Below are 11,784 nucleotides of genomic sequence, written 5' to 3' on the forward strand. Positions count from 1 at the left end.
GGTGCCTGTCCTGGATCTCACTCTATAGGCCAGGCTGACTTTGAACTCACAGAGATCCGCCTGGTTCTGCCTCCCGAGTGCTGGGATTAAAGGCGTGTGCCACCACCGCCCAGCTGAAGTTTCCCATTTTCAAAAGGATTATTCCAGCAACTCCTTGAAAACCAGGCCACCAGAGGGCAAAGGTAAAGCAAGCAGGAGACGATTGCAGTGACTTAGGCGTACATACCTCTGGCTGAGGCCAAGCTAGAAGAGGTGAGAAATAATTGGGTTTGGAATATATTAAGATGTTGGAGCAAGCAGCATTTGCTAATGGATCAAATGTGGCATTGTGGGAGGAAGAAAGGAGTCAAGAATAACTCCAAGTTTTTGAAAGACATAAACAATTAGGAAACCAGAAATGTCATTAATTAAAATGAACATTAGGAGCAGTCTGGGGGAGAAAATCAAGTGTTTGGTTCTGTATTTTTAAATTTTTGAGGCGAATCTTAGAAATATGATAATGTCTCTGGGTAGTGGCGGCACACGCCTTTAATTCCAGCATTCAGGAGGCAGAGGCAGATGGATCTCTGTGAGTGCGAGGCCAGCCTGGGCTACAGATCGAGTTCCAGGACAACCAGGGCTACACAGAGAAACCCTGTCTTGAAAAACCAGAAAAAATATGATAATGTCCATAATGTTCTTTAAATTACATTTATTCTCTCTCCCTCCCTCCCTCCCTCCCTCCCTCCCTCCCTCTCTCTCTCTCTTCTCTCTCTCTCTCTCTCTCTCTCTCTCTCTCTCTCTCTCTGAGCATGTGTGTGCCATGGTACACATGGAGGTCAGAGAACAGCTTTTCTCTCCTACTATGGGGACTTTAGGGATCTAGTTCAAGTCATCAGACTTGGTGCCACGCGCCTTCACAGACTGAGACATGTCTCTGGCCCCACACTTTTCTTTCTAGCTCTCCATTTTTACCAACAGTGTTTCATACACTTATGTCTCTTTTCAGTTCTAACAGCCTGGACAAGCCAAATATGGGGAAGTGAGAAGGTTCAAGAAGTATCCAAGAAATGAAATAAGGAAAACTGGAAGAGACAGGAGAGGTGGGAAGGCAAAGACTAGAAGCCGGTCAGTTGTGGGCTGCAGGTGGGGATGAAAAGAACCCACGTCTCACATCTCCAGCAGTTCCTGCTTCTGGCTTTGAACAGTATTTTCGCATCCCTGCTGCAGATAGAGCGTCATTGTAGAAATATTTCTGCTGTAAGAGTAGTGGCTTGCTCAGAGAAGGTTTGGTTTTCTTATGTAATAGAAAGATCTGGGAGTAAGCAGTCCAGGTTAAGATGTTATCTATCAGTCCGGAAGACCGATATCTACCCATCCTCCTTATTGGCTTGTTGCTCATAGCTGCAAGATGGCTGCTACTGATCCAGACATTACATACACAGTGCAGCCCGAAAGAGCTTGTTAAATCACCTGCTTTGTCCGCAAACACCTTCCAAGTTTTCTCATCCAGCCCAGACTGCTCGTTTAGCTACTCCTAGCTGCAGGAGAGATGGGGCTAGACCATTCAGCTTCTTGGCTTCTATTGAAGGCATGACAGGAAAGAAGGTTATCTGGTTGTGAAACAGCGGTGCTTGCCACACCATTGGTGACGGAGTTCTGCCAGCACATGTGAGTCTTCCCCAGAGGATGGACTTTGTTCTCAGTCTATTTGAACAGTGCCCATGAAGGCCTCTCTGCATTTCTTCCTCTTGGTGATTGAAACGCATTGCTAACTTTGTGGTTGCTGAGTATGCATTGCTTAATCAATTAACTTCTGTACACTCTTGGAGCTGCCCTTCTGCGAAAGCCAGTTGGCTATGTGGGAAGCCGGGCCGGTCTTCAAACTATCTCTACTCCTGGTGGGAGAAGGACTTGACGTAGTAATGTCTTCAGCAGCAAAGTGTGGCAGTAAACGGTCATTTTAGAATTTCCAACTGTGTTCGCCACGGGGAGAAGTGCAGACTTGTAGACTGCTGTGGCTTGCTAAGGGGAAGAACATATACGGACTCCTTGAAATGGGAGGAATTTGATACTTCTGAAAAATTTAAAGAACAGCAGGTGCTGGAGGGAGATGGGAAGTCAGTGGAAGAGAGAGAGTGAAGCTGAAAAGGGGCGAAAAGCTGGATCCTGTGCAATAGCAGTAAAGAGTCTGGATTTCTATCCTAATTTTATATTGCTTTTGTGGCTCAGGCTGGTCTTGAATGTGCAGCAATATTCCTGCATCCTGGATTTATCTTTATTTTAATGGGACGGCACTCAACAGTGTTGATCAGGTTTAACTTTCAAGATTTTTTTTCCTCTTGCGACTTCGAGATGGATGGGGATGAGTGAGGAATAGAAGGGAGATCAATGAAAGGACTGTTAGCTGGAGTTGAGAAGGGGAAACAGAGCCGCCTTGGGAGGCCCCGAAACCTCAGAGGAAAGACTATCATGGGTTTGGAGGCAGAATTGGAAAACACTGGTGCTCAGTCAGATCTGCGAGGCAGGAAGTGGGGGCCATCAGTGTTTGTTTCCGGGTTTCTGGTTTGAGTTACTCATCTGATGGCGATGTCATTTACTGAGCTTTGTAAGACGGCAGCAGGTTTGGATGGGTGAGGGTAAATGAAAAGTTTTTTCTTCAATGGTTTATGCTTTTGTCCTGTGGTAACGTACTTAAGGAATCTTTCAAAAAAAATCATCAAAGTGCTGGAGAGATGGCCCCTGCAGTTTAGAACACTGACTGCTCTTTCAGAGGCCCTGGGTTCAATTCTTGCATCTACCTGATAGCTCACAAGCTTCTCTAACTTCAGATCCAGGGGTTCTGATGCTCTCTTCTGGCCTCTATGGGTACTGCATGCACATAGTGCACAGCCATACCTGCTGGCAAGATACCCACAAAATAAAAATAAGCCAATCCTAAACATTTATCAAAGTTCTATATAGCACATTCTGATCTCAAACTCACCATGTAGCCTAAGTTGTCCTCAGATGTAGTGATCTGTCTCCCTCAGCCTCTCTAGAGTTACAGCTGTGTACCACCACATCTGGCTTTTCAACTTTTTACACTTTTGTTCTTATACTGTTTTATCTTGGGCGAGTTAACTTTGCTAAAATCCCACTATGAAGATTAAACAAGAAAGTGCCATACAGTTTCTGGAACATGATGGTAGATCCGCCATTATCATCTGAATTTAAACCTATTTGCTTATACCACCTTCACAGGCCTGAGTGTCTGTCCAAAGAAGGGATTCTGCCTTCTCTATTTTTGTATTTTGATTATTCCTCCAACATACTACACCTCTGGATTCAAGGAGCAAACATATCTTATCACATGAATCTCCTGCTTCTCTAACTGCCCTGGTGACGACCTAACTTCTAAATAAGCAAGAGGTGATGCTGGCCTAAACCACTTGCAGCATACTTAAAAGCCCTGTAGTTTTTCTAGAACTAATTTTCTAGAAATTAGCTTTGGGGCCACCAAAACAGCTGGAAATGTTTATTTTCCCATTTTGAACATATAATTTATAGTCAATGTACAATTAAATACTTGAAAAGCTATAACGTGGCTTATTTAATTATTGGCAAGGATAGATGTGGAACATCAGCACAATAGGTCAAGAAGATGGCTTCTTAATTAAAGGCACCATTTTGAAATAAATTATACATTGCATTTTCTCCTCCAGAGGAAGCTGATGCCACTGACTATTAATTTGACCCTTAAAATGCAGTGTGGGGTAAGCTACCTCTACTTCTCTCTCTGGGTTCAAAAACAATGATGGCATTACTAACAGAATAGCTGTTGGTGTTTACTGTGTATATGCTGTGCCAGACACTGAGTTAGCATCTTGCATTTATGGGATTTGTTATCATAACAACCCAGCAAGGCATACATCGTCTCTGCTTAACCGATGAAGAAACTTAACTTAATGGACCTGTTCGCTTCTCTTTGGCTGCTGTTAACAAATTACAACCAAACATTAAGTGGCTTAAAATGACAATATATTTCCCCACAGTTGTAGAGATCGGAAGTCCAGAATCAGGGTGTCTGGAGAGCTAATTCTTTTTGGAGGCACCTCTTCAAGCATGGGGCTATTGCATTCTTTAGCTTGTGGCGGAATCACTCCAATCTCTATCTTCATCTTTATCTGGAGTGTAGAGCAAAAGTCTCAACTGTGGCAGTGCCCACAGGCTAGGCTTGGCCACCATCCCAACATGCCAATTACAGAGAGGAGCAATGAGGCCTTGCTTCGCATGGGTGAGGGCCTAGGTTCAGTCCTCAGTATGGGGGCGGTTATGAAAAGGAAGAACAGATAAGGGAGTCCAGTGACCCCAAGTCTGTCGGGGTTACTGGCATGAGCTTCAAGTTTAAGTAGAGAAAGAGTTGAGGCATAAGGTAAGAGGTATGCATAACTAAGCAGTCCTGGTTGATCATTGTGTCAGCTCAGGCTCTGCAGAGTGGCCAGGCGAAGTCCTACAGCTGCGGTAGTTTGGAGGGATCAATCTGCTTCCTACAAGATCATCACTTCTGTGCCGGGCCACAGCCTTGTCAGTATGGATAATTACTCTCGTCTGGGGATGGAAACTGGTCTGCCCTGTAAAGTTCAGCTGTTTATGACTTGTTTCCGTGCCTTGAGCGGGCTGAGACAGGCTGTGCAGACACCGCTTGTGTGATTAACATACCTATGCAGAGGTCTGACTCCCAAGTGAAGGAGAAAGTCATGAAATGAAGCAGATGCCAGGCTTTCACTTGATTTCGGTTCCCTTGTGAGGGTCAATGCTCCTTGGCAAAGCAATGTCTAGGTGCCTACTATACATGCCTTCATTTCTCCTCCTCTGTGTTTGTGGAGTCCACTCACTCTCTGTTTTAAGGACATTGGTGATGACATTTAGACCCCACCTAGAAAATAAGGATCATTTCTTCACTTCAAGATCTTTTCTTAAAGCCGGGTGGTTGTGGCACATGACTTTAATCCCAGCAATTGGAAGGCAGAGACAGGTGGATCTCTGAGTTTGAGGCCAGCCTGGTCTACAGAGCAAGTTCTGCACAGCCAAAGCTACACAGGGAAATAAAAAAAGATCCTTCCTTAATAACCTTCAAAAGAGGTACTGTACAAGGGGGTCGTCCCAGGCTCCAGGGCCTCAGACATGGACACATCTGCGGAGCCATTGCTAATTCACCTCAGCAATATGAGGCAACTTGACCAAGATGTGTAGCTGTTCATGGCATTAATAAGAACAGATCCCTGATGTCTTGATTCACAGTTTGTCCTCAAAGTCGACATTTGCAAGCCAGCTTTCCTGTCAGGAAGTGGTGGCAGCAAGACAGATGGAAGAATAGGCATGTGGGACTCACCAAGCAGGAGGGAAGGCTACATTGTTTGTTTAACTCTTCACCAAACTGATACCCCAGCTCAAGACTGGGTTGCTGATTAGAGGCAACTGTAGTCCAAGCAGAGAACAAGGTCCTCTAGGGAGGCTTCTGTGGTCTTACACTAACGTGCTTTTAAGAGTCAGGTGACAGTAGTTCAGTGGGGATGTTCTATGTGGGCAGCATTTAGCGTTTAGGGGTGCTGAATGTCACCGTCACCACAGAAGCACCTTGTGACTGTGGTGGCTATAATGGTCTCACAGCATAGGGTATTTTTCTTTCTGTTCCCACATTTTGTTTTCTATAGAGAACAGTTGGCCCCAGGGCTAGATGGCTTAATGGGACTGAAGAGAGAGTCTGTGAGGGACAAACACATTACTGGTTTCTCCTCATGCTTAGTTAGGATTATGATTTCAGAAAGATTCCCACCCCTTTTCATTCAAGAAGGCCAAATGTGTCTTGTGGTCTGGTTATAGTCTTGGTCTGTTCAGCAGCAGTGACAGCCTAAAATCATACAGATTTAGAACCCTTTTAACATTTCAAGTAATTTGTCACAACTTCCGCAAGATGTAGTTTAAAAATCCACATTGTGAAGGAAGTGAAAATATGTCAAATTATAATAAGCATCAGGTAATAGAATTTATTCAAAGGGAAATAATTTGAAAAGTCACAGCTGTCAGCTTTAGATAATGTTAACTTAAATGTGTGTTTAAAAAAAATCCTAAAAAGGGGGCACATATGCTATGTATATTAGTATCCTTAAAAAATCCACATCCCCTTTCTTGACAGAAATAGAAAGGTCACAATGAAGTGAAAGTCACTGTATATTTTTGGTTGGGTAAAGCAGGAAAGAAAAATTTCATCCTACCATTGCCAAGAACTAACCACATTTGGATCAATCATCTTCTCTTGGGAAATTTGAATGCTCAATCTGAGGAGCTTGTCAGATAATTTGATATACAATTTTTATCACCTGGAAGCTGATATCAAAGAGCACACATATAGCAAAAAATGAACTTGAAGGGAATATATAAACTTTTTTTTAAGACGTAGTCTCACAACCTGACCCAGACTGGCTTTGAAGTCTTTATGTAGCTCATCACATTGCCTTCAAATTCTCCATCCTCCTGAGTGCTGAGATTATATACATGCTCGACAACACTTGGCAATTTATAAGTGTTTAATGTTTAAACATTTATATGATACATATTATTTTGAATATTTCATTACAAAGGCTTTAAAAAACTATATAGAAAAGCTAAAAGGATTGGTTAAAGTCTCTTAATAAATTCCAACTCTGCTTTAAAAATGCTAAAAGAATTATATAATGAACATTATATACTGACTATTTATCTCAGATGTTGGCAAACTAAAGTACAGTACAAACTACAGCCAAATCTAATTGCTGGGTCTATTTTGTAAATAACCTTTCATTGGAACACACCCATGTCATAGTGTATCTTGTAAGCATTGCCGCTCAGATGGAAGGTATCCTGGCAGTCGGGAGCTAAGGAAGACCACAAAGTCACTGTAAGCATAGCAGCTTACAGCCCCGCTCCAGGGAAAGAGTTCCCAATGCAAGTGTTATCTGCTCTGGCAGGAGAGGGTTTCTCCAGCAAAAGTGTTACAGCTCTGCTCCACTGTGCTTTAGAGAAGTGTTACAGTTCTGCTTAGGTCCCGTGGAGTGTAACAACTCTGTTCCACTAGGAGAAAGTTTCCCCAGAGAAAGTGTTACTGCTCTGCTTAGGGTGTCAGGCAGCGCCCCCCCCCCCCCCAGATGTAACAACTCTGTTCTGCTAGGGGAAAGCTTCCTCAGCAAAAGTGTCACAGTTTTGTTCTATTCTGGCTCCCTTGAAGGTTGTTACAGGTGGGTTCTGCTCAGGCAAAAATGTCACACAGTACAACAAACCTCACTCAAGAGATTTACTGGGAAGGAAGAATCCAGGAGGATGGCTGCCTCTAGGATGAGAAGCAGCAGCAAACTGAACAGAGTACAGAGCTTATATAGGATTTCGTGGAGGGTGGAGGGTGGAGCTTTCCAGGGTAGTTTGGGATTGGTGGATTTTTGTGGTCTGATTCTGGGGCAAGCTTAGGGATTGGTGGGATTCTGTGCTCAGGGCTTGGTGGGATTCTGCAGCCTGACTCTGGGGCAAGCTCAGGGATTGATGGGATTCTGTGCTCAGGGATTGGTGGGATTCTGCAGCCTGACTTTGGGGCAAGCTCAGGGATTGTTGGCATTTCAAGCCCTGGTTCTTGGGTCAAGCCACCCTGACCCTTTTCACTCTACATTATCTGCTCCTTTGGGCATGACAGAGAGGCTGTGGTGACCTGCAGAAGACCCTAAGCCATAGTCATGACAATGAAATAAGCAGAATGATACACCACTAGGTAGGTTTGTGGTAACAATAGTAATGAGACTGTTAGCATGGTTTGCAGGATGCTAGAATGTATAGGAGGTAAAGTGCTAACTGGAATTTGGACTTCTGCGTGGTGTATTACCCAGAAGTTGCCCAGAAGACTTCTCAATGGTACAGCTATCTGTGAGTGGCCTGTGCTCCTCTAAGTTCCCCCAATAAATTCACCTGTCTAGCTATTCTTGTGATATAATGGCCAATCTGAGTAGTTCAAACAGAAAATGCAAAGCCTAAAGTTCATACTGTATAAATCTTCATTATACATCCAACCATCTTCAGTCTACTATACCCTTGTGAGTGGAGTTCAGCTTCATATTTACCCACATAATTCCCAAGTGCTCATACTAAGAGATAACATTAAAACAAGTAACTACTCAGCTAATGCCAAACTCTCTGCAGTGGCTCTTCTGTGACATAGGGCGTATGATGTTCCCATAGTCACCCTGGCATCCATGCTCACCATAAAAAGTACAATCCAGTAAGGGGAGGGAGTGGGCAGTACTTCTTGAGGGAGAGAGTTCGCAGACCAGATGAGGAATCATTAATCCACAAATTTGAGATCAGCAAGCTGAAAGATTCTAAAGTATGTTTACCATGATAAGGCAGATAAAAGGGGAGCCCTGTGGCCGCTCAAGCTGAACATAAAAGCAGCCATCCCAGCCTGGAGCCCAGGTGGGTGTACCCTCCTCTGCACTCTAGTCTTACCCACCTGGCTCGAGTTACTTATTCAGTCTGAGTGGGGATTCACTCAAGCAGAACTGAAGGTGAAGGAGAGGCTGGTTTTGGTGCTGTTAAATGCCTTTAGACTCCCTCACAAGGAATCACCTGTTTTTGTAAAAGAGATTGAAGGAGGGCACCCTGACTACAATGTAAGTTCTTTGAAAAGGCCATCTTTGCCTAATAGGGAGCAATACTGTCTAACCCACAATCCTTCAGTGTTTTAGACTCAACACTTGAAAATTTCAGGCAAATCCCAACACTTGTGATGTCATTCCCCAATGGAGTTTGACTGACTGCCTTTGGAAGGTTCTTTTTTGTGGTATCACTATGAGAAACCTTATCCTTAGGGGTTGGGAGTATCCTCCTGGGTAGACTTGGTTCCTTTTGTCCAATGGCATCAGTTCCTTCAACTTGGTGAGCCTCGCACTCTTCCAGGTAGAATCCAAGGGACTCTGAAGGAGTACACAAAATAACCCACTTGGAAAACTTCAGGCATAGCTAAGACTACAAGAACTAACTCAGCACGAAACAACAAAATAACAACCCAAGGAAAGAAGTGAATTTTTCAAAGACATTTGTCTGTCATCAAAGCATTCCTCACCTGGTAACACATGTGATATGTTCATGGAGTCTGTCAACTGTGTCCATCATGGTCCAGATTCTAGAAAATGACTGGTGAATAAGACAAAGCTCCAGCTTTCATGAAGATTATACTGTAATTGGCCAGGCAGAAAAGAAGTAACATGAATAAGAAAAGAATGTAAGTATTAACAGTGTGAAGTGGTATGGGTGGAGATGGAGAAAAAAAGATTGGGAAGTCGCTGTTTTAAGTAGGCGGCCTAGGGAAGTCCCAGTAGAGGTGACGTTTGGGAAAGATCTGTAGGAATGAAGGAATGAGCCAGTGAGTGTCTGAGCAAAGCTCATTCCAGGTAGAGAATGCCAAAGACAAGATCTGAGTATATAAATCCCTGGTGGCTTAAAGAACACCAGAGAATGCAGAAGAATTCTCCCCTCCTCTCCTGTACCCCACTGCCCAAAGGCAGCAATCTCAGTTCCTCAGTCATCCCTGTTTCCAGTTCTGGTGGTTTCTTCAAGTCTCTAATAGGCTCATGCAACTCCATCTTGATTGATTTTTTCCCATGGAACCTGACAATGTCCTGTGTCAGATGAGGATTTAGCTCGCAACATTGTGCCTCCTCGCCTTATTCCTCTTAATGTTTGTTACATGTGCGTTTTAGGCCAGGCAGTGGTGGCACACGCCTTTAATCCCAGCACTCGGGAGGCAGAGCCAGGTGGATCTCTGTGAGTTCGAGGTCAGCCTGGTCTACAGAGTGAGATCCAGGACAGGTACCAAAACTACACAGGGAAACGCTGTCTCAAAAACAAAACAAAACAAACAAGCGACAAAAAAACATGTGCATTTTAGTCACAGCATCAGCTAGCAGAGTACATTTACCACGGTGAGACTTTTGTTTCTTGTTCTATCAGTTTTGTGAAGAAAGAGTTGCTGGAATGGGGAAGTGCACGCAGATCATGGGGCTGGGCAAAGGTCCGAAGTCTGGATGCGGCACGAAGTCCAGAGGTTTTGAAAGGTGCACAGAGTTTAAAGCTGATTTGTCTGGATCAGCCTCCGTGGGCAGAGATGATGAAATGCCCATTCCACTGCCCAAAGTGTAAACACAGATTAAGATGCTGATGCATGTGGGTCTGGCCTGGTATGGTGGAACTGCTCTTGGGAAGACTAGAGTTTAAAGACAATAAACCTGAACAGTTAGAGGGACCGAGGTACCAGGTTCTTTCCCTCGGGCAGAGAAAGAATGACCTCTTTCTCAGGCACCATTCTAGCTCATTGCTGGGATACTGTGCCATGCATTTTCTTGTGTGCTGTGAGACCCTACACCTATTTCCTCCACTCCAGATATCAGGGGGACTGCCACAGACCTGTTTCCCAAGCTCCTTTGGCATCACGTGGCCTCTAGTCACATTTCACCCCTGGGGTGTCTGGGAAGGAGGCTGACATTTTGTCTCTCATTTCTCTGCTATAGGTGGTGTCTTGCGATTCCAGTCCTCTGCTGATGCCCTGGCTTCTGGCTTTTATTAAGGTGGTTGTAGCTAGCAGCTTGTCACTGTGTTGACTCCCCAGATTCTCTTAGTATCCAGTGTGTTCGGCCTCCCAACTTTTCCAACACTTTAAGACTGGTTCCCTACACAAACTTGTAGGTCTTTGGCCATTGGACAGAGACTACATTTTTCTCTAGTGAACACTGGTGAATGCATGCTTTGCTACTGCAGAATTTTTTCCTTTTAAGGAAATAAAGCCATTGGTTCCTAACGAGTGGATGAAAACAGTGCTGGATTTCAGACAGATTCTACATTATTGTGTTTTTAATCCTAAAACCTGGTTTTGCTGCCTTCAGTGTCAAAAGGCCTCCTTATGCATCTAGAATGTTCCCACAAATCTGATCGTGAGAATTCTTCAAGGACGGCTGTCTCCTTGGGTACACGGCCATCACCTCTGCTTGCCACTCAGGTCCTTCCCTGTCTGGCCCAGGCTCTTCTGTAAGCTCATCTCCTAGTGCTGTCCCATCCCAACCCTCCCTCCTGCCCTGCTGAACTTCTTACAGTCTGTCGGCTTCTCACACTGTGTATTCATGTGCACCACGTTTTGAGCATAGCGTGTCTTCCCCATTTCCCCCTCTGGGTTGGTCCCTCTCAGTTTATTCTATTGTATGTACGTGGGTGTTTTGGCTGCTTGTATGTCTGTGTACAATGTGTATGCCTGGTGCCTCTGGAGGCCAAGAGAGGCCATAGGACCCCTTGGAACTGGAGTAACAGACAGCTGTGAACCACCATGAGGATGCTGGAAACTAAACCAAGGTCCTCTGGAAGAGTAGCCAGTACTCTTAATTGCTGAACTGTCTCTCCAGCCCCTCTGCTCAGTTTTAAAGGGTGGCCCAGCCACTTTTCTCTTAGCAGGCTTTCCTACCCCATTCTTCTCACACACTCAGTCTCTTCTGGGTTGAATGCTTCTGGGTCTGTTTAGCTCTGTCATAATAGATGAGATCACACTCTCGGACAATGGGAGACTGTATTTTGTGTATACACAAAGTACCCTTTGAAAACAACAGTAAGAAGCAGGCACCTCTGAATTGGAAGGGCTGGGATTGTTTATAAGAAATTTGACCCCCAAATCAGGCTGTAAACATTTAAAATTTTATTTATTTTTATTTCACGTGCATTGGTGTTTTGCCTGAATGTATGTCTGTGTGATGGTGTTGGATT

At 44.3% G+C, this 11,784-nt stretch overlaps 1 long non-coding RNA gene across 1 annotated transcript; it reads left to right on the top strand.

Annotated features, from left to right (window-relative positions):
* Positions 1 to 8,261: 8,261 nt before the first annotated feature.
* LOC131896466 (uncharacterized) lies at positions 8,262 to 10,778 on the top strand. Its single transcript, XR_009375451.1, has 4 exons — positions 8,262 to 8,454; positions 8,938 to 9,262; positions 9,991 to 10,094; positions 10,548 to 10,778. It is a non-coding gene; the product is annotated as an uncharacterized LOC131896466 (long non-coding RNA).
* Positions 10,779 to 11,784: the final 1,006 nt, after the last annotated feature.

This window comes from Peromyscus eremicus, chromosome 1 (genome assembly GCF_949786415.1).
Source record: "Peromyscus eremicus chromosome 1, PerEre_H2_v1, whole genome shotgun sequence".
In the NCBI taxonomy this organism is placed as follows: Eukaryota; Metazoa; Chordata; class Mammalia; order Rodentia; family Cricetidae; genus Peromyscus; species Peromyscus eremicus.